This window comes from Schistocerca serialis, chromosome 3, assembly GCF_023864345.2.
Source record: "Schistocerca serialis cubense isolate TAMUIC-IGC-003099 chromosome 3, iqSchSeri2.2, whole genome shotgun sequence".
NCBI lineage: Eukaryota > Metazoa > Arthropoda > Insecta > Orthoptera > Acrididae > Schistocerca > Schistocerca serialis.
In genome coordinates this window covers 900,088,029-900,113,433 of record NC_064640.1, presented here as the reverse complement: position 1 = coordinate 900,113,433, position 25,405 = coordinate 900,088,029, and positions in this window count along the sequence as shown.

Sequence of the window (25,405 nt, the reverse complement as noted above, 5' to 3'; positions counted from 1 at the left end):
TACCTGTGCTGCTAGAACATGTGCCTTTACAACATGTGGTTCATGCACGATGGAGCTCCTGCACATTTCAGTCGAAGTGTTCGTACGCTTCTCAACAGAAACGGTGACCGATGGATTGGTAGAGGCGGACCAATTCCATGGCCTCCACGCTCTCCTGACCTTGACTTTCATTTATGGTGCATTTGAAAGCTCTTGTCTACGCAACCCCGGTACCAAATGTAGAGACTCTTCGTGCTCGTATTGTAGAGGGCTGTGATACAATACGCCATTCTCCAGGTCTGCATCAGCCCATCAGGGATTCCATGCGACGGAGGATGGATGCATATATCCTCGCTAACGGAGAACATTTTGAACATTTCCTGTAACAAAGTGTTTTAAGTCACTCTGGTACGTTCTGTTGCTGTGTGTTTCCATTCCATGATTAATGTGATTTGAAGAGAAGTAATAAAATGAGCTCTAACATGGAAAGTAAGCGTTTCCAGACACATGTCCACGTAACATATTTTCTTTCTTTGTGCGTGAGGAATGTTTCCTGAAAGTTTGGCCGTACTTTTGTGTAACGCCCTGTATAATCAGAGGTGCAGCAGCAAGGCATATTTCATTGCTTTGGACAGCTAGAAATCAGCTTTCCGTGTATTCTCGCCATTAACAAATGTTTCATTAATAAATTTCATCAATCTATGTCGGTTGTAGCGAACATAAGAATGAGATAAGAGGCATATAGATACTCGTTTTTACTTGTCAAATTGCTGGCTGGAGAAAGAATTAGACGATTCAGGTTTAGAGTTAAATTATAAGTTAATACTTAAGCTCGAAGTTATCAATTTCGAAGTTCTTCAGAGGCATTTGAGTCTTAGCCTACCCCAAAATTAGAAGAAACCGTACAATTAAAGTTAAAATATAACAATGCTTTGAAAAAAGTGAGTTTGTTTTGTATGTTACTACACTTTCGTTCGATCCATCCGTGAGTTGAGAACTCACTGTTCAGTTATAAAGTTCACTGGAGCTTCCTAGAAATACCCTCTTGTTTCTACGCTGCAGCCGGCAGGACGGAAAACAATCACGCGCGCTGTTCAGCCATGTTTTTAATAGTATAATTCGTGAGAGCAGGGTATTAATTATTTACATCATGGCTTGTGCAGTGAGAACACTTGTGCATTCAGTGAATTAGAGGACAAAACGATTTACAAGCTGGACGCACGGAACAAAGTGTGCATATAAAGATAGGCGGTTGATACCACACTTCAGACATTAAAATAGTTGATGGGGAACAAATCAGATAATTTAAGATGTCTTGCTACGACAAGTATCCTTGGCTTACAAGTTGCTCTGTAACAAATATATTGTATTGCTACGTATGTATTTTGTTTGGTGGATCTGGGATTGAAAAAGAATTGACTTCAGCTTCCATCGGAGCATGTGTAACAACGAAGTTTCACATAAAAGCCGACAAGCTCCAGGTTTCAAGAAGGCACCTTCAGAATGAAGAGTGTTTTCAGTTTTGGGGTCATGAACGAACTGAATATTCAATTTCTAAGGGCCCACATTCTAGCTGTAAAACATACTGCTACTGTGCACGAAAATATTTCGTAATCGAGAGACTTACACGTGATGTTTGTTTCTTGGGGAAGCAAGAGCTTGCGTTCAGAGGACACTTTGAAGTTGAAAGTTCCGACAACAAAGGCAATAGCAGTGTCTTGATTTACTCGAGCTTTCGGCTATATAGGAACAGTTAACAGGTATTCGGGATCACCTGCACAGCACTTCTGGGTTCAAGGGAACATCAAGCAAAGATCGAAACGGATTAATTGAATCGGTTACCAATGTAATTAATGATCGCATTAAAGAAGAGTTACAATCATCTGAGTTTGTTGCAGTCCAAGAAGATGAAAGGTTGTATGTTTCTTGTGAGTCACAAATGAGTATTATTCTCAGATTTTGTATGCAAGAGTGTCCCATAGAAAGAATTATTGATTTATATACTGTTCCTAGTGACAAAACTGCTCAGCATTTATTATAAATTGTACTCACTGCACTTGGTGTTCGGCGAGTTACTGACAAATAATGTATGACGGAGCCTCAGTGATGGTGAGTAAACGTGGAGGTGACCAAAATTTTGTTAAACATAAATGTCCGTCAACTATATTTTGCACAGTTATGTTCAAAAACTTAATATAGTGATGTTATATTTTCCAAAAATATCAAAGCAGTTAAATTTATCATTTAGTCTCGTAGCATGCCATTCACTTTAGCAAGACCTCAGAGAAAACACAGCTCTTAGAAAAGAAAGGATTCACATTGCCTCAGACATGTACTGCACACTGGAATTTCTTTCAACGAGCTGTTCTGACAATATAACGACGAAAGAAAATCGCAACATGTAAAAATATTAATGTAGAGCAATGAAACTTCCAGAATACATTAGTCTAAATAATAGATTTAAGTGATTAACATTGCAAGACCGTTGGTTAATGTAAGCGCGAGATAAGCATTGCAAATGTGAAATACTGGTATATTAAAAACCGGTGTAGCCGGCGGAATGTTGAATGCAAGTATGCAAACACGCATGCGTTGTGATGAACAGGTGCCTGATGTCAGTCTGTGGTAGGGAGCTCATGCCTATTAAACTTGGTCGCTCGATACAGTGACAGTTAATGCTGGTTGTGGATGACAGTGGAGTGGACGTCCGATGATGTCCCATATGTTCTCGATTGGAGACCGATCTGGTGATCAAGCAGGAAAAGGCAACATGTAGACGCTCTGTACAGGATGTTACGTTACAACAGGGGTATGTGGGCGAGAGTTATCCTCTTGGAAAACACCCCCCCCTGGTACATAAATACCAGCGCAACAGGTCGGATCACCAGACTGACGTACAAATTTGCAGTCAGGTTGTTGGGATAACCACGACAGTGCTCTTGCTGTCATACTAAATCACGCCCCAGGCCATGACTCCAGGTGTAGTCCCAGTGAGTCCAGCACGCAGACAGGTTGATTGCGAGCCCTCAACTGGTCTCCTCGTCACGAATACACGGCCATCACTGGCAACGAGGCAAAACCGGCTTTCATCAGAAAACGCAACAGACCTGCACCCTGCCCTTCGCTGAGCTCTCGCTCGACGCCACTGAAGTCGCAAATGGCCGTGGTTTGGGGTCTGTCGAATGTACTCTACAGGTGGTTCGGAGCTGTCCTTGAAGTAACCAATTTGTAACAGTTCGTTTTGTCACAATGGTGCCAACTGCTGCCCAGATTGCTGCTGCTGGTGCAGTACAGCGTGCCAGAGCCATACAGCGTACACGGTGGTCTTCCCTCTCTCCCATGCGACGTGGACCTCCGGAGCCCGGTCATCTCGCGACCGTGCGTTCTCGTGACCACCGCTGCAAGCAATCGTGTACAGTGTATATATTCCTGCCAAATCCTTCTGCAGTATATCAGAAGAAACGTCCAGCTTTTCGTAGTCCTATTATACTACCTCGTTCAAACTCAATGAGATTCTGATAATGGCGTCTTTATCGCCTTAAAGGTAAATAACGCTCACGACCGTTACAGCGTGTATTCAAAGCAAACCTAATTTTCATCCTCATAGTGGCTCTACTGGCGCCATTCTTATGCGACTGGCGCGAAATTTCAGTAACCATCTTTCAAATGTAGAACACGCCTAGCTACTTTCATTTATGTTGCTCAACTCGTTCTTGGTGTGCGATATTTTTCCGTCAGTGTATTTGTTGCGAATAGTCAGTAGCTAAGAAGTAATAAATTAAAATGTCATCTATGATGTCGAAGTTTTTCACGCATCTCAGTGTTTATGACGTCACATCTCCTGAACTGTGTGTTGAACAATGATATGTTTGCATGTATATTCAGTGATATATATGAATACTGTCTGCGAAATTTGATGCAAATGGAGTTGGTAGTAAATAAGAAAGAAATTAAAATATCATTCCTGATACGGCAGTTTTACTGCATAAACAGTGAAAATGATGTAAGCGATAAACTTATTTCCTTTCATCGTTTAGTGGGAGGTGTCAGCGAGAAAGTGTCTCCTACATGTTTGAAATTATGTGTAAAATTGGCTGTAAATCACTAACTGCTCTGATTCTCATATGCTGGACGAATCTAGTCTGGCTATTTGCGCGTCATGAGCAACGCCTCTTTTTCACCCCCACCCCTCACCTCTTTGAGGGGAGGGTGGCTGTCACCCCATCAGTGATTCTTTCCAGACAGTAAAAGATGTATCAGGTTTGGTTGAAATCTATGGAATGGTTAGGAGATGTTGAATATACATACACACACACACACACACACACACACACACACACACACACACAGACACACACACACACACACACATATACGTACACTTCTATAATACGAGAGTGATCACAAAAGTAAGGTCTCCTATTTTTTTTATAAGTACAGAACTCTGTTTGTGTGGCAGTTGGTCACACTGTTTTGAAGAGTGCTTCACGCGCTGTGTGTAAACATGCGCATGCCGCACGGAGGCGCTCAGTCTTGGCTTGGAAGACGTTGAGAATGGAGCTCCCTTTGCATGTTACCGGAGTGCAAATTGCGCGCAGTTATTCGGTTTTTGAACGCAAAGGGCACTGCACCGATTGAAATCCATCGCCAGTTGATGGAAGTGTGTGGTGAGACGTGCATGGATGTCAGACATGTTCTTAACTGGTGTAGAGGTTTTGCAGCTGGTCGGGCCGAAATTCACGACGAACAAAGGAGCGGGAGGCCGTCAATTTCTGAGGAGACTGTGTTGAAGGTTGAGCAAAGCATGCGTGAAGATCGGCGGATCACTCTGGATGATCTCTGCACGTTGGTTCCTGACGTTTACCGAAGCACCGCCCACAGAATTTTAACGGAAACGTTGAACTACCGGAAGGTGTACGTACGATGGGTGCCACGCATGCTGACTGAGGACCATATGCGGCAACGAGTTGATGCTTCCCGCGCATTTCTTCGCCGCCTTGCAGCCGAGCAGGACAACTTTCTGGACTCAATTGTCACGGGTGACGAAACCTGGGCATACCACTTTACACCTAAGACCAAGCAACAATCACGCCAGTGGTGGCATCCTTCTCCACCAAAGCAAACAAACACAGTCTGCCGGTAAAGTCATGACAACCGTGTTTTTGGGATTGGGAAGGGGTATTGTTCGTCGACTTCATGCCCACTGGGACCACAATTAACGCTGACAGGTACTGTGAGACTCTGAAAAAACTCAAACGGGCAATTCAAAAACAGAGAAGAGGAATGCTGAGCAAGGGTGTACACATTCTCCATGACAACGCTCGCCCACACATCGTTCGGCAAACCGTTGCTCTTCCGCAACAGTTTCAGTGGAACATAATCACCCACCCTATAGTCCTGACTTGGCGCCCAGTGACTATCACCTGTTCCCTAGGTTAAAAGAACATTTGGCCGGAAAGCGATTCAGCTCCGACGACGAGGTGAAAGAACAGGTTCATAACTTGTAAGTAGGCTGTTTATGTTTTCTCTATGTAAGTAGGCTGTTTATGTTTTCTTATTGGCAACGTTACGTAGCGCTCAATATGAAAATCACTGGCTGTGCTGTGTGCAGTCTGTGGCTGCTTTGCATTGTTGTAATACTCGCCATTGTAGTGTTAGGCAGCTGGATGTGAACAGCGCGTAGCGTTGCGCAGTTGGAGGTGAGCCGCCAGCAGTGGTGGATGTGGGGAGAGAGATGGCGGAGATTTGTAATTTGTCATGAACTGATATATATATTATGGCTTGTGATGATATCAAGGTAAATACATTATTTGTTCTCTACTAATATCTTTCATTTGCTAACTATCCCTATCAGTAGTTAGTGCCTTCCATAGTTTGAATCTTTTATTTAGCTGGCAGTAGTGGCGCTAACACACTGCTTTCATTTTCACTGTCATTTCTCAGTTTACTTTGGAGCCTAGTATTACGTTTTTCACACGCCATAATTGTCACAATATTTCACACGACAACACAGAAAAACACAATTTGAAGATCAAAAATAAGAGAACACATTAACATAGCACTGAAAATAATATCTAGTTAATTGCAAGCGCAGCTGCGAAATACTTGGTGCAAATCTACATGCATGCCACAACTGTTTTACTGTACAACAATGAAAAACTACAACTACAAAGGAGATTTTCTCTACGATTACGCGCTACCAATAAACAATAGCTACACCAATTACACAAACTACAAGAAAAAATCAGAAGATTCCAGTGAGGTATCCTCGGCTAAGGGTCGACATATGAAACGTCCCCTTTGAACAATTTTACACGAGACTGTGCTTAACCTGACACACAATATTTTGTTAGCGCAACGCAATCTGACTTTCAAAATTCCCTACAAAAGAATGGCCCTGACTAACATTAAACTATACCTTTCACAAATCACTTACCTCACAAAAATCTTCGCTGCTCAAGCTACTGCAATACAGCGAGCGCCACTACTGCCAGCTAAATAAAAGATTCAAACTATGGAAGGCACTAACTACTGATAGGGATGGTTAGCAAATGAAAGATATTAGTAGAGAACAAATAATGTATTTACCTTGATATCATCACAAGCCATAATATATATATCAGTTCATGACAAATTACAAATCTCCGCCATCTCTCTCCCCACATCCACCACTGCTGGCGGCCCACCTCCAACTGCGCAACGCTACGCGCTGTTCACATCCAGCTGCCTAACACTACAATGGCGAGTATTACAACAATGCAAAGCAGCCACAGACTGCACACAGCACAGCCAGTGATTTTCATATTGAGCGCTACGTAACGTTGCCAATAAGAAAACATAAACAGCCTACTTACATAGAGAAAACATAAACAGCCTACTTACAAACTTTCTGAACAGCATGACAGCGAGCTAGTATGACATGGGCATACAAAAACAGCCGCAGCACCTACAAAAATGCATCGACAGAAATGGTGATTATGTAGAAAAATAGCTAAATGTTCAAGCTGTAAACTGATTTAAACGACTGTAGAAATAAACAGGTCTATGTACTTTTAAAAAAATAGGAGACCTTACTTTTGGGATTTCCCTCGTATGTATGGATTTTCGTCATTTAACGTCAAATGAAAGAGGTGCTCCAGTCAGTTTTTCGGATTTTCATGAAGTTTTCTTTGTTCGCTCCTACATCAATTTGGAATTGATAGCGCTTAAGCTGATCTTACGCTTGTTATAATTCCTGAATAGCGCTGTATTAAAATTTAAAAAAAACTGATGCATTTCTTTCTTGATTCCATAAAACCGCTAAAAAAAAGCCCAAAGACGATCGAACAAGATTCAGTATTATCGCTAGATATCGCGTTAAAAATAAAATTAAAAGGAAAACTGCAGCGTGAAATAACATTTAGAAAAAGCTTACATCATAAATCTGAGTAATATCTCACTTGTTACTATTATGGGAAAAAACCGCAAAATATTTTCTTCTTTGCTCTTTTCTTGCCGTCTGTTTTCGAAACGTTTGTTTCATTGTTTTGAAGTGGTAAGAGAATGTGACAGGAAGCTGTATTCGACAGGATAAATGTTTATTAACACTATTTCTAGTTTTAGATAGTTTACTGAAAGCAATACTTATAGTTCTGTGGTTTACGTTAGAGGAATGTGAAGCGTTAACTGTATGTCACATCTTAAAGTATAATCTGTCTTCCAATGAACAGTCGTGAAGCAACTACATAAATTGAGTATAACTGTAACAGACTAAACTTTTACTTCTAGGCACATGTCCAATGAAGAAGTGAAGCTATACTCTGACACTGAAGTGTCTGTAAGCTAGACAACGTTGGTCGTTGTCGCGAGTGAAATATTCACAATGACAGAAGTGCAGCTCAGTTTGCAAATATGAAGGAACTCTGCATGCATCTATCAACTCTGTCCTCCGAATCGCGCTTTCGAATTGCAGCTCAGGCTGACTGGGTATTACATTTCTCCCGTTGCTTTTGCGTTTAGGAGTGTAAATACGTACATGGATATCCCATACTAGATGTGCGAATTTCTCTCATTATTTTGTTATTCAAATATTATTAAAAATAATGAAGTGCAAATCGTATTCCACTGCTTTCTCGCTTTCATTTCAGAAACAAATTTATCACATTAACTAACCACGTATTTCTGTGAACTGTCGTTTCATTCACAGACGATCTTGGGGACAGCATACTGTTTAGAATAATAAAATCAATATTGCTCTAAAATTAAGCATAGATAAAATTATCCTAATAACACCTTATGAAAATAAAACTTTAACAAAGCCAACTGGACTCCGAAGAAGGCACTTCATGTTGCTTTAGTAACTTGCTCTAGGACGTGATACTGACAGCGCGGCTGCGACTTTCCGAATGTACAGCTTTCAAATATTCGCGCGCACCTGTGTTTGCACCTGCACCTCTGCAGCCGTACAGGAGACAACGCTTTGCGCTTGCGCGACGTTTTTTTTTTTTTTTGTTCTTTTTTTTTGTGGTGCTGAAGTCTGATCAACTTCGTTGATTTTTACTTCTGTAGGGAATGGAAGGGGTAAAAATTTTCTCTTTATTTATTTATCCTTCTTTCAGCTTTAGTTTGGGCACACAGAAGGGTCCTTTAACTCGCTGCTTTTGGTGTGTGTTTGAAAACATGTATGTAGAAGTGCTAAAGAACGATATGTCCTTAAATTATGGAGAATTACGTAGGGATATCATTTACGGAGGCTCAAATACTATCGCCTTCGGTACTTTATATTTGTGGTTGCGTAATGGTTCTATCACACCTACTGTGGTGAGTTGTAGTGTACTGTCACGTATCATGTCCAACTTCCGAAATAAGGTTCGTGCCTTCTCCTTGACCTTGTCTGAGAGGTAAGATTCGCTTAAGGCTCGATGAATGTCATGATTTCGGATCCACCATTGGGCTCCTGTGATCCATCGTAGGCATCTGCTTTGAACAACCTGTAGCTTCTTGTAGTTAGTGGCACACGTAGTATCCCAAGAGGTCGATCCATACAAAATAGATGGTTCGACTGTGGCATGGTACAACTGGAGTTTCGTGCGTTGGCTGAGGTATGAGCTCTTCAGAAATGGGAGGAGAGCTCCCAGCATTTTGAGGCCAGACGTCTTCTTCTCCATAATGTGATGACTATACAACAGTTTGGCGTCCAGATGCACTCCCAGGTATTTTACAGTTGTTGCCCAGGGGAGTGGCTGGTCTGATATCCGTAGGCGTGCATTGACGATGGGTCTCCGACGTGTGAAGACAATAACTTTGGTTTTCTCTGCATTGACCGTTATTTTGTTCATGTGGGTCCAGTGGTCCACTAAATCTAGTTGGCGCTGCATCCGTGTGACGAGGTGGTCCATTCTGGTGCCTGCAGTCAGGAGCGCTGTGTCGTCGGCATAGAAACTGGCAGTAACATGTGGCACCGTCGGGAGGTCGTTAATATATAAATTAAACAGCAGTGGAGATATGACCGATCCTTGTGGAAGTCCTTCAAGGACAGGCCGTGTTGTTGAATTCTTGTCGTCAATGCGAACATATAATCTGCGATCCTGAAGAAAATTATCGAGAAGTTTTAAGTAGCAGTCTGGTAGAGGAGTGGTACGTCGGAGCTTGACGATCAAGTTGCGTCGCCATACTTTATCGTAAGCCTTCTCTATATCGAGAAATACTCCAATAGTATGTCGTTTCTTGTTGAAATTGTCTTGGATAGATTCCGTGATGTGCAGTAGTTGTAACTCAGCCGATAGCTTCGCCTGGAAGCCAAACTGCTCCGGTCGGATGATGTTGTGTGCCACAAGGATGTCCAGCATGCGTTCCAGTAGGACACGTTCCAGGACCTTTCCCAGCGTCGGCAGTAAACTTATGGGTCTGTAGCTGTCCCCGGTTTTGGTATTGGCACTATTCTGGCAATCTTCCATGCCTCTGGGAAGTATCCAGTCCTGAGGCAGCTGTTCACTATCCGGGTGAGAAGCACAACAGGCTTTCTCGGGAGGTGTTTCAATTCCGTATTGCTGATTCTATCTGCTCCAGGTGAGGTGTGTTTGCTATACTTGATAATCCTCCGAATTTCCTCCGGCGTTGTCAGCCGGGGCATAGTGTTGATCGGGGCGTCCCGAATAGCTTCCCATTCCGCCGCTGTGTCCTCCTCTGCACGGTGGAGTGCATCATCTCCATCCTCCGTGGGGGGCGTAGTCATCTGTTGTTGGTATGTATCCGCATACAGCTCCGCCTGCGCCAGTGAGTCGTACAAGAGGCCATGGGGTCCTCGAATTGCCCTCTTGGGGGGCTGTTGCTGTCTGAGACTTTTAACTATTCGCCATTCATCTTTGGTGCGTAATAGAAAGTTGTCCATTTTGAGTTCCCACGTGTGTTGCTTCCAGTCCTTAACCTTCCGCCGGAGTTCTCGGGTTAGTCTGTGAGTCTCCCGTCTATCATCCGGATGGCGGTAACGGACCCATCGTTTCCGAAATCGATTGCGCCTTGTCTTAAGTTCCTGCAGTGGTGGTGGAAACTCGTCGTAATTGACTTCTGGTTGCAGGTGCTCCATGAGTGCTCGTTGTTTCGCATTGTTAATCTTCTTCGTGAGTACTGCGACTACCACATCAATCGCTTCTCTGGTAGTAACAACCTGGGTTGGTCGCACATTGTTGTTGAGGTACGCTTGGAACTGCTGCCAGTCGTAAGTTCTTGTCGTCAGCAGTGGGAGTTGCAAAGTAGCCCTCTCTATGAGTCCTAACACCGGTCTGTGGTCCGACGAAAGATCATCCAGCGTCCGCAGTTGGAGATTCGGGTTGATGTTCTTGATTATGGCGATGTCTAGAACATCAGGGTCTTGTGTCTGGACGTAAGGTATCCTCGTCGGTTCCCGTGGTCCATGGACGGAAACATGTAAATTCTCAGCCAGTGCAAACAACATATGTCCTTTTGGGTTAGTCTTACGGGAATTCCAGGCAACATGTTTACTATTAAGATCCCCTCCAAGGAGGATCTTGTCGTAACCCTCTGTAACGGCGTAAAGATCTTCGGGGTGGAGAGGCTTCTTTGGGCTAAGGTAAGCCGCAATACAAGTAATGTTTCCGAGTGTCGTGTGGATTATTACTGCCGTGGCCTCTAAAGTCTGGAGTTGGGGTAAACGTTCTTGGTTGTGACGAATGCATTTTTTGATCAGAACTGCGGTCCCACCACCCCGTTGGTCCCGTCTGTCCGTCCGGTAGATGTGCATGTTCCTCAAGCGGAGGTCGGTTGACTCGCGGAGATGTGTTTCGGAGACAAATGCTACGTCTATCTTGTGGCGATGTAAGAAGTCCTTGAATTCTATTTTCTTCAGTTTCAGGCCGTTGGCATTCCAAATGCAGAAGTTAAGATTCCTCGTGTGATGCCGTCTATCCATTTAGGGTGTTTGAAAAGCTGTCAGTACGCTTTCGATAAGCGAGAGGATAGACGTCAGCTTCTGCTGGAGGGCGGTGAGTAGTTGAAGAATATCTGTTAACGCTGGTGTAAAGGTGGTCGACCAGGCAGATGATGTCTCCACTGGTGTTGGCGTCGGTGGATGGGCATGTATTGCTTCGGAGTACGAGCGCTGTTGTCTTGTCTGTCGTAGTCACTCTGGGTGCCGGTTGTGGTCGAGAGGCGATTGTTTCCAAAGGGAGAGGTGCCGCTTGTTGTTGGGTGGCCGGAATCGCTGCCATGGCCGAGTTCTTAGCAATTATAGGCCGTTGTGGGGTCGACTTCTTTGGTGTCCTTCTAGTATATTTCCGTAGGAGTTCTTGAAATTTGGGGCAGCCACGGAAGGTCGCTGGATGTTCTTGGTCACAATTGGCGCACTTTGGGGGCGCCGTCCTAGGATGGGTACAATTCGATGATTTATGGGATCCACCGCAGCGGACGCAGCGTGCTGGCATTCTGCAGTAGTTCGCTGTATGCTCGAAACGTTGACAATGTCGGCACTGGACTGGTCCTTCTTTACTATTATAGGTTTCTATTATCACTCGTGTGTAGAGCAGGTATTTGACATCATAGATCTTGTCACTGTCTTTTCCGGATGGGAGGGTGACTCGGTACACAGGTTGCGGTATCAATTGTTTCGTCTTCTCGTCGCGTTCCTTAAATTGGTAGACTTGTAGCACTTTGAAGCCTTTTTCCTTGAGGGCAAAGGAAAGTTGTTCTTCGGTAACTTCCGCCGGAAGGCGTTTGACAACTACTTTCAGTTCCCTGTCGTCTGGTGCTTGATGCGTAAAATAGGAGAAGCTGTGGTTCGTGAAGAATTTTATTGCACGCCTTTGGTCTTCGAAGGACTCAAAGTGGTATTTGATGCGGTCCTTTTGATATATAGCTTTAAGGTTGCCCTCTAGAAGTCCGTTGAGCGTTTCATTGAGGTGAACGTAATCCTTTGTGTAATAAATTGTGACTGGGGGCACTTTGCGAAGCACATTCTTGTCTCTGTCCACGGCTTCTGCGGCATTAGAAGTCTGTGCCTGCGGTTTGTTGGTGGTTGATGGAGGCGCAGCTTGAGGTGCCAGTGGCGCGAATCGGTTCGTTGTGGGGATGGTCTCCGTTCGTCTCTTAGCCGGGTGGGCTAAGTCCTTGGCTAATGCGTTGCTTCTGCGCCGTTTGTTGTATACGAGCGTAAAGTCCCCCTCTGCGTGTGGGGAGTCGTTGTCGTTTTCTGCTGGAAAGGCCGCTGCCATCTCCGCGTCGTCGACCGTTTGGTGGGAGTGCTGTGATTCGACATCTGAGTCCACAGATGGAGATGCCAAACAGGTGTCGTTATCCTGCTCTTGCGTGTCCCGTGAATAGCGGATAAGGCGTTGTATGTCCTTCAGCGTTTCTTTGTCCTCCTCCCGACATATATCGAGTCTTCTGGCGTAGTCCTGGCGGTCGTCTTCATTGCTGCGTCCGTCGTGATGTGACGTATGACCGACGTCCGAATACGGTTTCGTCGTGTGGTGTGTAGTCTTCTGCGATCGAATAGCGCCTGTCGATCGTCGTTCTATCCTGTCATGAACCGGTGCCGTAGCCTGGGTCGTCAACCTGGGATCCGTCCAGTGTGGAGCGGCCGCTGGAACGTCCGGCGGGCCAGGCCCAACCGACCGACCAGCGGCCGACTCCGGCTCGTCCGAGGCGGCTGCCCCGGCCGCGCGGGCATCGCCCTCGCTCGTCGGCATCGCGAACTCGACTGAACCACGTCGAGATGTGCAGTGCTTCCGCTGCCAGCAGATTGGCCACGTGGCTAAATACTGCCGGCGCAACCAAGTTGCGTGCATGATGTGCGCGGAGCCGCACGACACCCGCGACTGCACAAAGCCGCGCGACGTAGCGCCGAAGTGCGCAAACTGCGGAGGAAAGTCTGGCGTTTCGGCGCGGGCCCGCCCGTTGCCGGCGCGCCGTAGGGCACGGAAGCTCGCACTGGGGCGTATCGCTTTGCAGCCGGGTGTGCAGCGGCAGTCCTCACAGGGGAAGTGATGCGTCTCTTATAGCCTCTCCTTCCCAAGTGGCTCTTTCCGCCTTCCCGTGGTGCCAGACGTTAAGGTCGGCATTCTGCCTTGCGACAAAAGGGAGAGCTGCGACCCAACCCGATGCGAAAGCGAAGGGTGCGTGGCACAGGGAGAGCTGTGTCGAGGGACCGAACACCAGTCCCTTTCTGTTCGCAGGGCACAGTCCAGCAGGTGCTCTGCATGCCGGCGATCTCGTTTGTCGGCGTGGGATCGCGGCGCGAGTCGGCAAGGGTGCTTCGCCGCGCCCCTGGGTAACCGGGGCGTGTTCTGCCAAACCCAGGAGGTGGTGACATCGCCTGGGCCACTTTAGATGGGTCCAGGCCGCTGAACGTCTGGGGGACCGGCCCGCCACCTGTGTAGGAGTGGGTCCTTGGCCGAGAGGTGGAAACTCGGGCAAGTAGGCGGCGAAGGGCGAGAGGTGCATCCGCCTCTCTGGAGTGCGGGGTGCAGTTGCCGAGGAGCATCGCGTGAAATCGTCGATGACGGAGACACCGAGGGGGACCAGTGCACTGGTGACGGTGCGCTGAACCCAGCAGCTCGGAAGTGTCCTTGACCTAGGGGCGAGGTTGGTGGGTGAGCTGCAGAAGTCCCCCCCCCCCCCCCCCCATTCCAGAGGAGCCGGTCCGGGGTAAGAGACGGGCTCCCACCCCATTTTTTTTCACTCGTCAATCAATATGGCTACAACTGAGACGAGTGAATCGAGTGCGCTCAAGCGAGCATCTGCGGTGCTTGATCCCTCTCCACAGGACGAGACGGGACTGGCAGAAGACGAAACCGTCACACAGAGACATGCACGTGTCACGCTGCTCTTGGAGCAAAACATTAAGAATGGGAAGATAAGTCAGGCGGCATTGTCTATTATTAAGAACGAGCTGGCTGCATGGGCCATCGCCCACGCCAAGCTTGAAGGCCGCGTAGAGGAGCTAGAAAAGGAGAATGAAAGATTACGAAGGCAACCAACAAAGACTTGGGCTGGAGTGGTCGCGCAAGCACCGCCAAAGCCACAAACCACGAAAGAAACGATCGCCAAGGTGACCAAACGGTCAGATACGGCGGTCTTCCTCAGAACCCTACCAGGCCAAGACACGAGCGTTAAAAAAATACAAGAACTGCTAACCAAAAGTATTGATCCAGCAAAAGATAAAATTAGAATAAATAAGGTTAAACCTAGTAGAAACTCAGTGATTGTGGAGGTGGCTACAGAAGAAGACAAAGAAAAATTGTTAAAGAATCCCAAGCTGAACTCGGTGGTCAAGTGTGAACCGCCGAGAAAAAGGAACCCGCTGGTCATCCTATACGATGTACCAGCAACAATGACAAACGAGGAACTGTACCTGAGCATAAAGGACCAAAACTTTGACCAAATGAATGAAAATGAATTTAAGGATTCTTTTAAATTGAGATTTAAAACGGGACCTCGGGACCGTGATGTTGTACATCACGTCGCCGAGGTCACAGCACCTATGTGGAAGCAGATTATAACAATGGGCAGACTGTATGTTGGCTTCCATGCCATTAATATTAGGGATTACCTTGTGGTACCTCGTTGCCATAATTGTGGATACTTGGACCACATTCTAAGGCACTACACCAGGGGGTCGGCTTGCTCCAGGTGCGGCGAAGATGGTCACTCACGAAAAGAATGTAAAGCCGCAAGTGTATGCATTCCTTGCAAAAGACGTGGGAAGAAAAGCTGCGAAGCCCCAGGACGAAACTGCCCTACATACCGCATGCTCGAGCAGAGACTAATATCTAGAATGGACTATGGCTGAGTACATCAAACAGAACAGGACGCCAAAGCGAAAATCCCCTAGCAAAAGGAGGAGGGATGCCATTAGGGCAAATAGGTTTAAAGAATTCATAAAGTGTCTTTCGAGAGATCCGATACCTGAGACAGTTGACAAAAGTATCCAAACAGATCCACCGAAAATCGATAAATGTATCCAGACGGAAACTACCCCTATGGCTACTCCCTCCTCTCTCAGCAGGGAAGTGAAGCCGACAAAACACCAGCAACGGCAAATGCATCCTGTGCCTGAGGTCCCATCAAATGAAAGTAACCATAAAGAACAAAAGCCTGTGCAAGAGAGCACAATAACAAGCTCTCTAGACACCCCAGTGGTAAGACTACCACCAGTAGATCCGGTACGGATATACCCAAATTTAGAATTTACAATGCAACTGGCGAGATTGGAGCAGCCGGCTACCTTGACCACTGCCTTAAGACATGTGGTCCGCGTAGGACCTTCTCAGTAATGGAGGCTGTAGACAGAATACAGCTTAAGTCAGTGAATCTCCCCACCGACTTCGGAGCCCTGCGAGACTTACTAAAGAAAGTGTTCGAGAGAAGAGGAGAAAAATTTGACCTAAATGACATTTACGAACAGTCAGTTTTGGCTAATGGACGTATTACGTATGACTGGAACAAGACATGGCCAGAAGACCACATACATACATACTTTCCGTAGATGACAAAAATTACCATTGGCCAACTCAATACGCATAACAGTCGACTTGTAATGCAGGAGCTGCGAAAGGAAGTGGAGGAGAGGAGGCTGGATGTGCTCTGTCTACAAGAGCCGCACTCCCTGGCTGGAAAAATTGCATTTGCAGCCATGACGTGGCAGGTCATCAGCCAAGGAGATAATCCGAAAGCGGCAATAATAATCACGAACAAAGCCCTGAAAGTAACTACACTATCACAGTTCACTAGTAGTCACTGCAATGTCGTGGAGCTGCTATCTCCCAGTGAAACAATAATATTAATTAATATGTACTTTCAGTACGGAGATAACATTGAAACACATCTTGACCATGTAACTACAGTAACTACGGCATTGCAAGGACGAAGGATGATAATCACTGCTGATATCAATGCAAAATCCCCCCTGTGGCACAGCGGCACAAGGGATACCAACGGAGAGAAAGTAGAGGATTTTATCATGGCATCACAACTAGTGATAGCTAACAAGCCTGGTAATCCTCCAACCTATGTAGGGGGAGGAGGACCAGGCACGAACATTGATATAACTATGGCCACCCCCAATGCAATTAACACAATACAAGAGTGGAAAGTAGAAGAAAACGCCACTACAAGTGACCACAACCTAATCAGTTCATTGTGGGTAGAGGAGGGTTCCGCTGGGCCAAGGGGTGGGAGATGCAATTTAATTACAGAAGGGCCGATTGGGAACGACTAGCAAGGGAGTGCGTCATTCCTGCCTTGCCAGAAGGTGGCGTAGACTTTGACATAGACGTAAACGACCGAGCAGAAGAACTGACCAATGCAATAACTAGCGCGGTGAAAGCTGCCGTACCGATCAGGAGGAAGGCCATGGCAGCCTCTCCATCACCATGGTCGCCCGAACTTGAGGATATGCGCCGGTCTGTTGGAAGGTTGAGAAGATATTACCAGCGCAGTGTCGTCTGGCCGGAACGGCAAAGATGCCTGATGCAGTATCGGGAGGCTAAAATTCGTTTTCAGAAAGAACTCCAGGCTGTTAGAATACAAAGTTGGGAAAATTTCGTCCAGAGCCAATTGGCATTGGACCCCTGGGGTACACCGTATAAATTAGTACGAGAAAAGATCCGCTCTCCACTGGAATTATCAATAGTCAGGCACGGGGACAGGATGATGGAATCCTGGCAGGAAACTGCTGAGGTCCTCCTCCGGTCCCTGCTGCCTGATGATAGCGCGGATGGGGAATCCGATCAGCAACAACAAATAAGACAAGAAAACCTCAATGAATACACCAACAACATGGCAGTCTACCCTTTCTCGGAGGAAGAGGTGGCTGCCCACATAAAATCACTTAAAAGGGGTAAAGCTCCCGGGCCAGACGGCATTGTAGCTGAGGTGGTGCAATTCCTAGCTCCCCAGCTAACTGCACCACTCACTCACCTATACAACGAATGTCTGATGCAACAGAAAATTCCAAGGATGTGGAAGTCTGCGAATGTAGTCATCATTCGGAAAGGGTTAGACAAAGATCCAACAAATGTAAAATCCTACAGACCAATCTGTTTGATTAACATACTAGGAAAAATATTAGAAAAGCTACTAGCCGACAGACTGGCTGCACACAGAGTGCTGCGTGGGGTGAGCGACAGGCAGTTCGGCTTCAGGCCCGGGCGGTCGACATCTGATGCAATCGCCCTGGCCGCTGAGGTCTGTGGCTCTACCCCACATAAGTACGTGGTGGGCATCATGGTTGACATCAGTGGAGCCTTCGATAACCTGTGGTGGCCTTCGCTCTTCTCCTGCTTGCGGGAGAAGGAGTGCCCAGGGCCGCTATATGGTTGTCTGAGGAGCTATTGCGAGGAACGGGAGGTCTGGCTATCATCTTCTAGCAAGAGGATTGGAAAATCTGTAACAAAGGGTTGTCCTCAGGGTTCCGTGCTAGAGCCCCTGTTTTGGGACATCCACATGGAGCCTTTACTAGACACCCTACAGCAAAGTGAAGAAGTGCTAGAGGTGATAGCCTATGCAGATGACCTCCTCCTGTTGGTCGGTGGCCGTAGCCGTGAAGACATTGAACCTAAAATAGAGAGTGCCCTAAACAAGTTACAACTATGGTGCCAAAATACCAAAATGACGGTGTCACCAAGTAAGTCCACCTACTTGCTATTGAACGGACAACTAATCCGTAACCCGACTGTACGAATCGACCGCTCGCCGGTTCTACGGAGACGTGACGCGCAATACTTGGGCATCATCATTGATGAGAAGTGGAATTTTGGGAAACACATAGAAACTGTAACCCATAAAGCCCTCCAAACACTGAACAACCTCATATCCATAGGACATCAAAGATTTCATCTTCCACCTCATCTTATAAAACTTTATCACAGCAGCATATTAACATCGATAGTGGGTTCCGGCTCGGGAGTCTGGGCACACAGGCTCACGAGGGTGGTGCCCGCCATGACAGTAAGAAGGGTTCAGGGGAATATGATTCTTAGATCGGTAGGGGCTTACAGAACAACACCAGGGGGAGCACTACTAGTCATAATGGGGCTTTGCCCCTTGGACATCAAAATCAGGGAGCAAAATCAAGAGCTGTGGGACGCAGATGACACAGGGCGCAGGACACATGAGTTGATACCAAGCATCAGGGAACGGCTGAGAATGAAGTACTTTGAACCCACCAGAGGACTAATCCATTTTCTTACTGGACATGGACCTTACCCGGCATACTTATGTCGGTTCGGGAAAAAGGCTACACCCGCGTGTGAATGTGGTGAACCGGAGGGCACTCCCGATCATGTGATTTACGAGTGCCCCCTCTTCAATGATGTTGCTTCTACATTACGTGACCAACTACCAGACCATGACACTTACCATCTGATAAGACAAGAAGACACCTTCCAAACACTGAACAGACTTGCTAACGAGGTATCACAGAAAGTGTTGAGAGAACATTTGAGGGAACAAAACTAAGAAGCACAGATTACAACAAACACGTGCCCTTTTCCCATACCGCCTGTGCGTGGATAGGCCGACCCTTCAATCTGGAATCCGCCACGTACGGGATTAGGGGGAATGGGGACTAAAAATAACCTGGATTTGACAATACACTGGAGATGACGTAGGTTAGAACTAGTTAGTAGAAATTAGACCAGAAATCTAGATTTAGGAACCTGCAGCGATTAACATCCTGGCCTGCCCAGTGTCAGGGGCACGCCCATCGGGATTAGCTCGATGGGCAAGGCAATAAAGTAGGTTTGTACATTGCTGACACATCTGTGACGCTGCAGGAAGTAGAATGTAGGATTAGCTTAAAACATCTTAGGCGTTAAAATAAATAAATATAGCTGCCCATTGAAAGTAGATTGTAGCTGTAGCTCACAACTCATTATATTGTAATTAGCTGCTAATTGTAGCTAACAGTAGCAAGTAAGACCCACTAATCAGATAAGGAGGTGAGTTGAGATGTATAAATATTATTGTTGATGGTAAATAAAGATTAAAAAAAAAACTGCGGAGGAAAGCACGTCGCGAGATTTCGTGGCTGCAGTTACATTGCTAACTGGGTTCGCGGAGGCAACAAGAAGAGAAAGAGGAAGCGACGTAGAAACCGTTCCGACCGCGGGCCAGCGCCTGCGGCAGGGACAGACCACCAGCAGCAGGGGGTCCCTCCGCCCCCCGAAAGACGCCACCATGATGACGCTGTGCCGCACAACAAGCTTCGTGCGGCCACAGAAGCCGCAGTAGCGGACCTCAAAGCCGCATTCGCGGCGGAGAGGACCGCCCTACGAGACGAGTTGGCCGCGGCTCATCGGGAAATCCAGCGGCTGCTGGCTGAAGTGGCTTCTGCCGCCAAAGCCCTGCGGCTCACCCCACCTGTTCCAACCCCACCGGGGCGGGAGCCCACAGAAGAAATGGACGAAATGGAAACGGACCCAGATCCAGCACCGCCGCCTCCCAAGAAGAAGATGGCGATGCGGATCTCCAAGGACCTGGAAGGGTTGCTTGCATTGGCCGCCTCCGAAAAGGTTGAGGCAGCCACCAAGGAAAACGCAGCCCCGGTCTCCGTCAAAGAACAGAAGAAGGCTGTTTCACGACAGCCAACAGTCGTCCAGACCGTACCACGAGACGCCGGGAACGATCTCGCCATCCTCCTAGAGGGGGGGAGTTCGTTCGCCGAGCCACAACGCAGTCGGCGCGTTGGGGCCAGAGAAGCCAAGAAGAAGTCGATATCCGAACCTATCCCAATCTCAGTTCAATCCACACCCTAAATCATACCAGAATTATCCTTCCAACACAATCCTACCAACATCCAAAGAAACACCATTCACGATTCTCCTAAACCCATCATTTCGAAACCCTTATTTTCCTACAGAAGGTATGGGCTCGAGCAGTCCCGGTCCTTCGAATCACAAACGAGGGATACAGATATCCCATCCGACACTCCACTCCGCCCGGACGGGTTGGCTCGCGCCGGACCGTTGTTACGCGGGCTGGATGGTATGATGCGCCGTCGGTCCGGAGGCGGTGGTCTGCGTCCTGCAGCACGGCGTTTCTCTCTCCGTGGGGTGACTGTGTGCCAATCATAATCGTTAACAGAGGCTTTTCTGTTAGTAGCACTCCCTGCCTGAGCGGAAACGGAGTGACTGACTGGGGCCACTCGACGTAACCGTCGGCAGCGCAGAGGGAATGCGCGTGTACGTCTGCAGTAGAGAGCCTGTATAGGGAGAGAGTGGCCAACCGGACGATACGGCGGCCATTTTTCTGCCAAACTGCGGACGGGACTTTTGATGGCCAGTAGTGGAGTACACACTCAGCGAATCAAAAGCACAAGACAATATGGCGAAATCATTCGTTAAATGCCTTTCTTTACAGCTATAATATACTCATAGTAGCCTACTACATACAGCACAGGAAAATTTGATACAGTGGCTGTAAAAATTATTCGTTACTTGCATTTATCTCCTTTAAAGCTCGTTTACTAGACATACTGCAATGAAAGTAACGTAAATAGAAAAAATATAGTGTATAGCATATGTTTTGTATCGGAAGTGCATAACGCTAAAGATTTAACGTACCTGTATGACGTCAGATGAATGAAAGTCGTAAGCAGTTGCTTTCTTGTGACATGCAAAAAGTGTGAGCGTATTAGTACTTCTTGTCACGTCTTCAAACTATTTGCGTGTCCCAAATAAACAACTGCTTACGACTTTACTGAATACCTCTCGTAGATAACAAACGAAAAAGATTACAAAAATCGGGTAATGTTAAATGTAGGCTACTGTAATAACGACCAAATATAACAAGAAAACTACCGTATCCCTTCTACCCCACAGTAAGTAGGCCTATTAAAAACTATCTTCAAGAGTTGGTTGGTTGGTTGTTTCGGGGAAGGAGATCAGACAGCGAGGTCATCGATCTCATCGGATTAGGGAAGGACGGGGAAGGAAGTCGGCCGTGCCCTTTGTAAGGAACCATCCCGGCATTTGCCTGGAGCGATTTAGGGAAATCACGGAAAGCCTAAATCAGGATGGCCGGACGCGGGATTGAACCGTCGTCCTCCCGAATGCGAGTCCAGTGTCTAACCACTGCGCCACCTCGCTCTATCTTCGAGAGTACCTACAATTATTTACTACGAATAATGTTTCACTAACCACGACAACTGCGGAAAACGTGCTAACATCTTGCCTGCGTCAACAGTCAGGCAATAATACTGAAACCAAAATAATGCCTAGTGTTCTGATTCTGGACGAAATAAAGTTTCACGCTATAAAGTCGAGTGAGCATGGCACAATTATTACAGGAACTTTCCGTTTCCAGCAAGGACTGTCAGATATTGGCTTCAGAAAAGCTTATGACGCTACCAGTATGCACGAACTGTTAAAGAAATAACAGCTTAAAAATGCAGTAAATTGTAATAGGCCTACCTGTTTTGCGTGACTGAAAATATTTAAAAAAACTGACATCTTACAATCAGAGTTTTCTGGCCAAAGTGAAGAACCAAACTTTTTATAGGCGTAACTGAATATTTCGGTTAATATATACCATTAAGAAAGTTGTACCTGGACTTTATTACAAGAGTTACTCATTCCTTCCTGGCATCGTTTACGAACGTCTGCAGAGTGAATTACAGATGTCAAAAACAATACTGTACAATTACTAACGTGTTTACTTCAAACATGTAGGCCTACCGACTTCATCACAAATAGCTTCATTATTTCAACTCGTATTTGAGATCGCAGACGCTAATTACGTTCTAAAACGATAAACTAAATCGAACGTGCATGCGCAACGCATAACAGGTCTCTCAATAATTCAAATACCTATTAATCGTTTCCAAAAGTCCTCTGAACTTCAGTTCAACTCAAAAGCTAACATAGGAAGCGCGAGAGACGTTTGGCAGAAAATGGCACCAAAGCTAATCAACCAATCACAGGCAACTTCACCTATGGCCACTCTCTCCCCATACAGGCTCTCTAGCCTGCAGCAGCCGAACGACGTGGCCAGCGCACGCCACTGGGTACAGAGGCCGGCGCAAGCAACGGCGAGCCGCGGCTTTTACCAGACTCTGCACCTCTGGCCGGAGCGACGCGTTCGGCGGCAGGCGTCGGCAGCGTGCTGCCTTCATCTCCCGAACTGCGCTCGGCACTCGTGGCGACGCGGCTGACGTCGCAGAGCGTATCGACAGGGGGATGCCAGACTACCGCGGCGTGCGCACACACGGCTCGCACGACGCGGGGGCAGCAACCACCGCCGTCCTGGATGTCGCAGACACCTGCCCACTCACACAAGGCGAGGGCAAGGCAGCCTGTGAGCCCACCACGCTGCTGCGGGTCAGGACAGCCGCGTAGGTTAATCCTAAGTCCAGCTGGTCTGTCCTATTAGCTTCGGGGACCGGACTGGTCTGTGGCCATAGCCCCTCTCTATTATCTAAGGCTAGGCGGCCTGTGGTACTACCCGGGCCGCTGTCGCCTGGGGCTTTCGCCCAGCACTAACTAAGGACGAAGGGCCTGTCCTCCTAGCTTCGGGGGCCCTCGCCTGTGACCTCCCGCCGGCCGACCTCTCTGGGTGCCCCAGAGTGCCGGACACAGCATCGTGTCCCATACTCACTCTCCCCCGACCGGCATCGCCAGGGGTAGCGGATGCTGCGTTGCAGATCCGCAGATGGCCGCTTTCATCTTCAGCCGCGGGTCGCGTCGGCCGCAAAACTCGCACTCGAAAACGGGAGTCTTTTCCGGGTCGTGCAGCCTTCTGTATTGGAGGAGAAGGGCCGAGTGGTCCTTATACTCGCCAAAGGTTGGCCTGCCGGCAGCCTTGGTGACGAAGCAGATCCGGCAGCGGAAGACCTCCGTCGGCAGCGTCACCACCAGCTCCATCGTTCAAGTCGCGGACCTGAAACAGAAAAATAAACGCGACCGCTTCACGGTGTAGAAATCGGTCCATTTTAGCCCATGTTAAGTTTATAAGAACAGATTTTTTAGTCATTGAGGTAATACTTGGGAAGGAACGTAGGAGAGGTTCACAGTCGGTAAGGAGAAAATAGCCGCGAAGGTGTAGCTCTACGGCGGCTGCCGGACACCGGAGCATCACACTTCGGGCCGACGTAACTAAGAATTATCTCGGAAATATAAGATCTTGGGTTCTGGCCAAGATGGAGAGAGTCATAATCTTGTGTTTAGCCCCAGTGGAGACCCAGACGTAGCTGGCCGGGGGAAAAAAAGGAAGACGAGCAGAGTGGAAGGCTCATACGTCGCTACCAACTCTGCCGCCGGTGTCGACAGCAAAGGAGACCGGTCTGCACTTGCCTCCCTGCAGATCGCTGAACCTCGATCGAGGAAGGGCCAGATGGGGCCTGAGCATCTCGCAACCCTCAGTCATAATCGGGAGATAAAGAGGGAGGAAGTATTCAAGGCAGGGCAGGTCCGGCAGTAACACCGGCAGTTGCTACCCTCACAGCAAGGCCGGCCACGTTCCGGAGCCTGCTGCTGAGGCTTCGCCATATTCGGGTGCTGGAAGACCAGTGACTAAAGAAAATACATCGCATATAAGTGTGTTTTTTATCCGACCTTGCCAGCATTAAGCTGATAAGAACAGATTTTTATTTATCGAGATAATTCTTAGTTACATTTTTACGAAGTATAAATTTAGGAAAAGAATATTCATGACTCTATACAATGCGAGTTTTACAGATTTAGTAAGTTTAGATAAAATTTAGAGAAACGGTTCTTACCGTACATAAGTATTTTATTACTATTCTAGTTCGTGGGTTAAGCCCACTACTTAAATATTGAGAGACCGCGTTAGGCGCGGGTACTTACGTATGTCATCCTTAAGAGTATTACCGCGATAGGCGCGGCCTTACTTATGTCAGACCACGGTAAGTTGGACCTAATTTAGTGGCTATTTTATTTTTCCATTCTTCTCCGTGCCCTGACAGCACACTGCACATGCACGGCTGCCAGCGGCTGGTGCGCCACGCACGCAGGCGGGTCACACTCAGCCGGACTTCTCCCCTCTGTCCGCCTTGCGGCAGACGTCACTGGGGTGTCGTGGCAGGAGGGCGTTGCTTCCCACGCTGGCTGGAGACTGCCGGGCAGTAGGCACACGTTTGGCGCCGCCTAGCACCGCGCCAACCGAGGTGGGGGCCATATTCGGCGGACACCACGGAGGGAGGGGCACCAGGCAGCACCGCACGCACCGCTACTGACTCGGCACTGCTGCAGTGCGGCGCGAAGATGGTGTAGCGCCGCAGGTCCCGCGTCGTGGAGGAGAATCTCGACACCGACGTCACGAAGGCACCGACCTCGAAGTTCTCCGACGACTGCAGTCTCGAGGGTCTCGCAGCCTGACGTCAGAGCATGCCACAGCCTAGGGGGACACATACTGGCGGTAGCCAATAATGTGTTCCATATTAATGTCGCGGGACCACTTGATGGTGTCAGAGACCATCAGCCGCCGCATCAGTTGGCAGTAGCGGCTAGCGATGCCTAGGTGCCGGAGCACTGCATCGTTCTGGCGGTCCCACGCCCCCAGACTGCCGACAACCAGGGCGTCGACAGTGACGGAATAGCCGCGAGTGGCTAATCCGCGCGCAACGTCGGCGTACTTTATCTTCTTCAGTTGCCGAGCGTTGTCGAGCGCAATCCGCCTATTCTCGAAGGGGATCGTCACATCGACGATGGTCACAGTCTTCGCGGCCTCGTCAGTTATTACGAGGTCCGGACGCAGCCCACTGCTGTCCCCTATCACAGCTTGGTTGATCCTGATGTCAGGAACAGCAGTGTTTCCTCTTCTTGGCCGTCCAGCGACTGCTGCCGCGAGGCGGTTGAGGACCGCGTTGTGGCGATACTGCAGGGCTGCTGAGTGCACCATAGACGCGTTGATCACGTGTGGGAGCGTCTCATTGTTGTGGCCACAGCGTCGGCAGGCTTTGTTGTTGTTTGCCCGC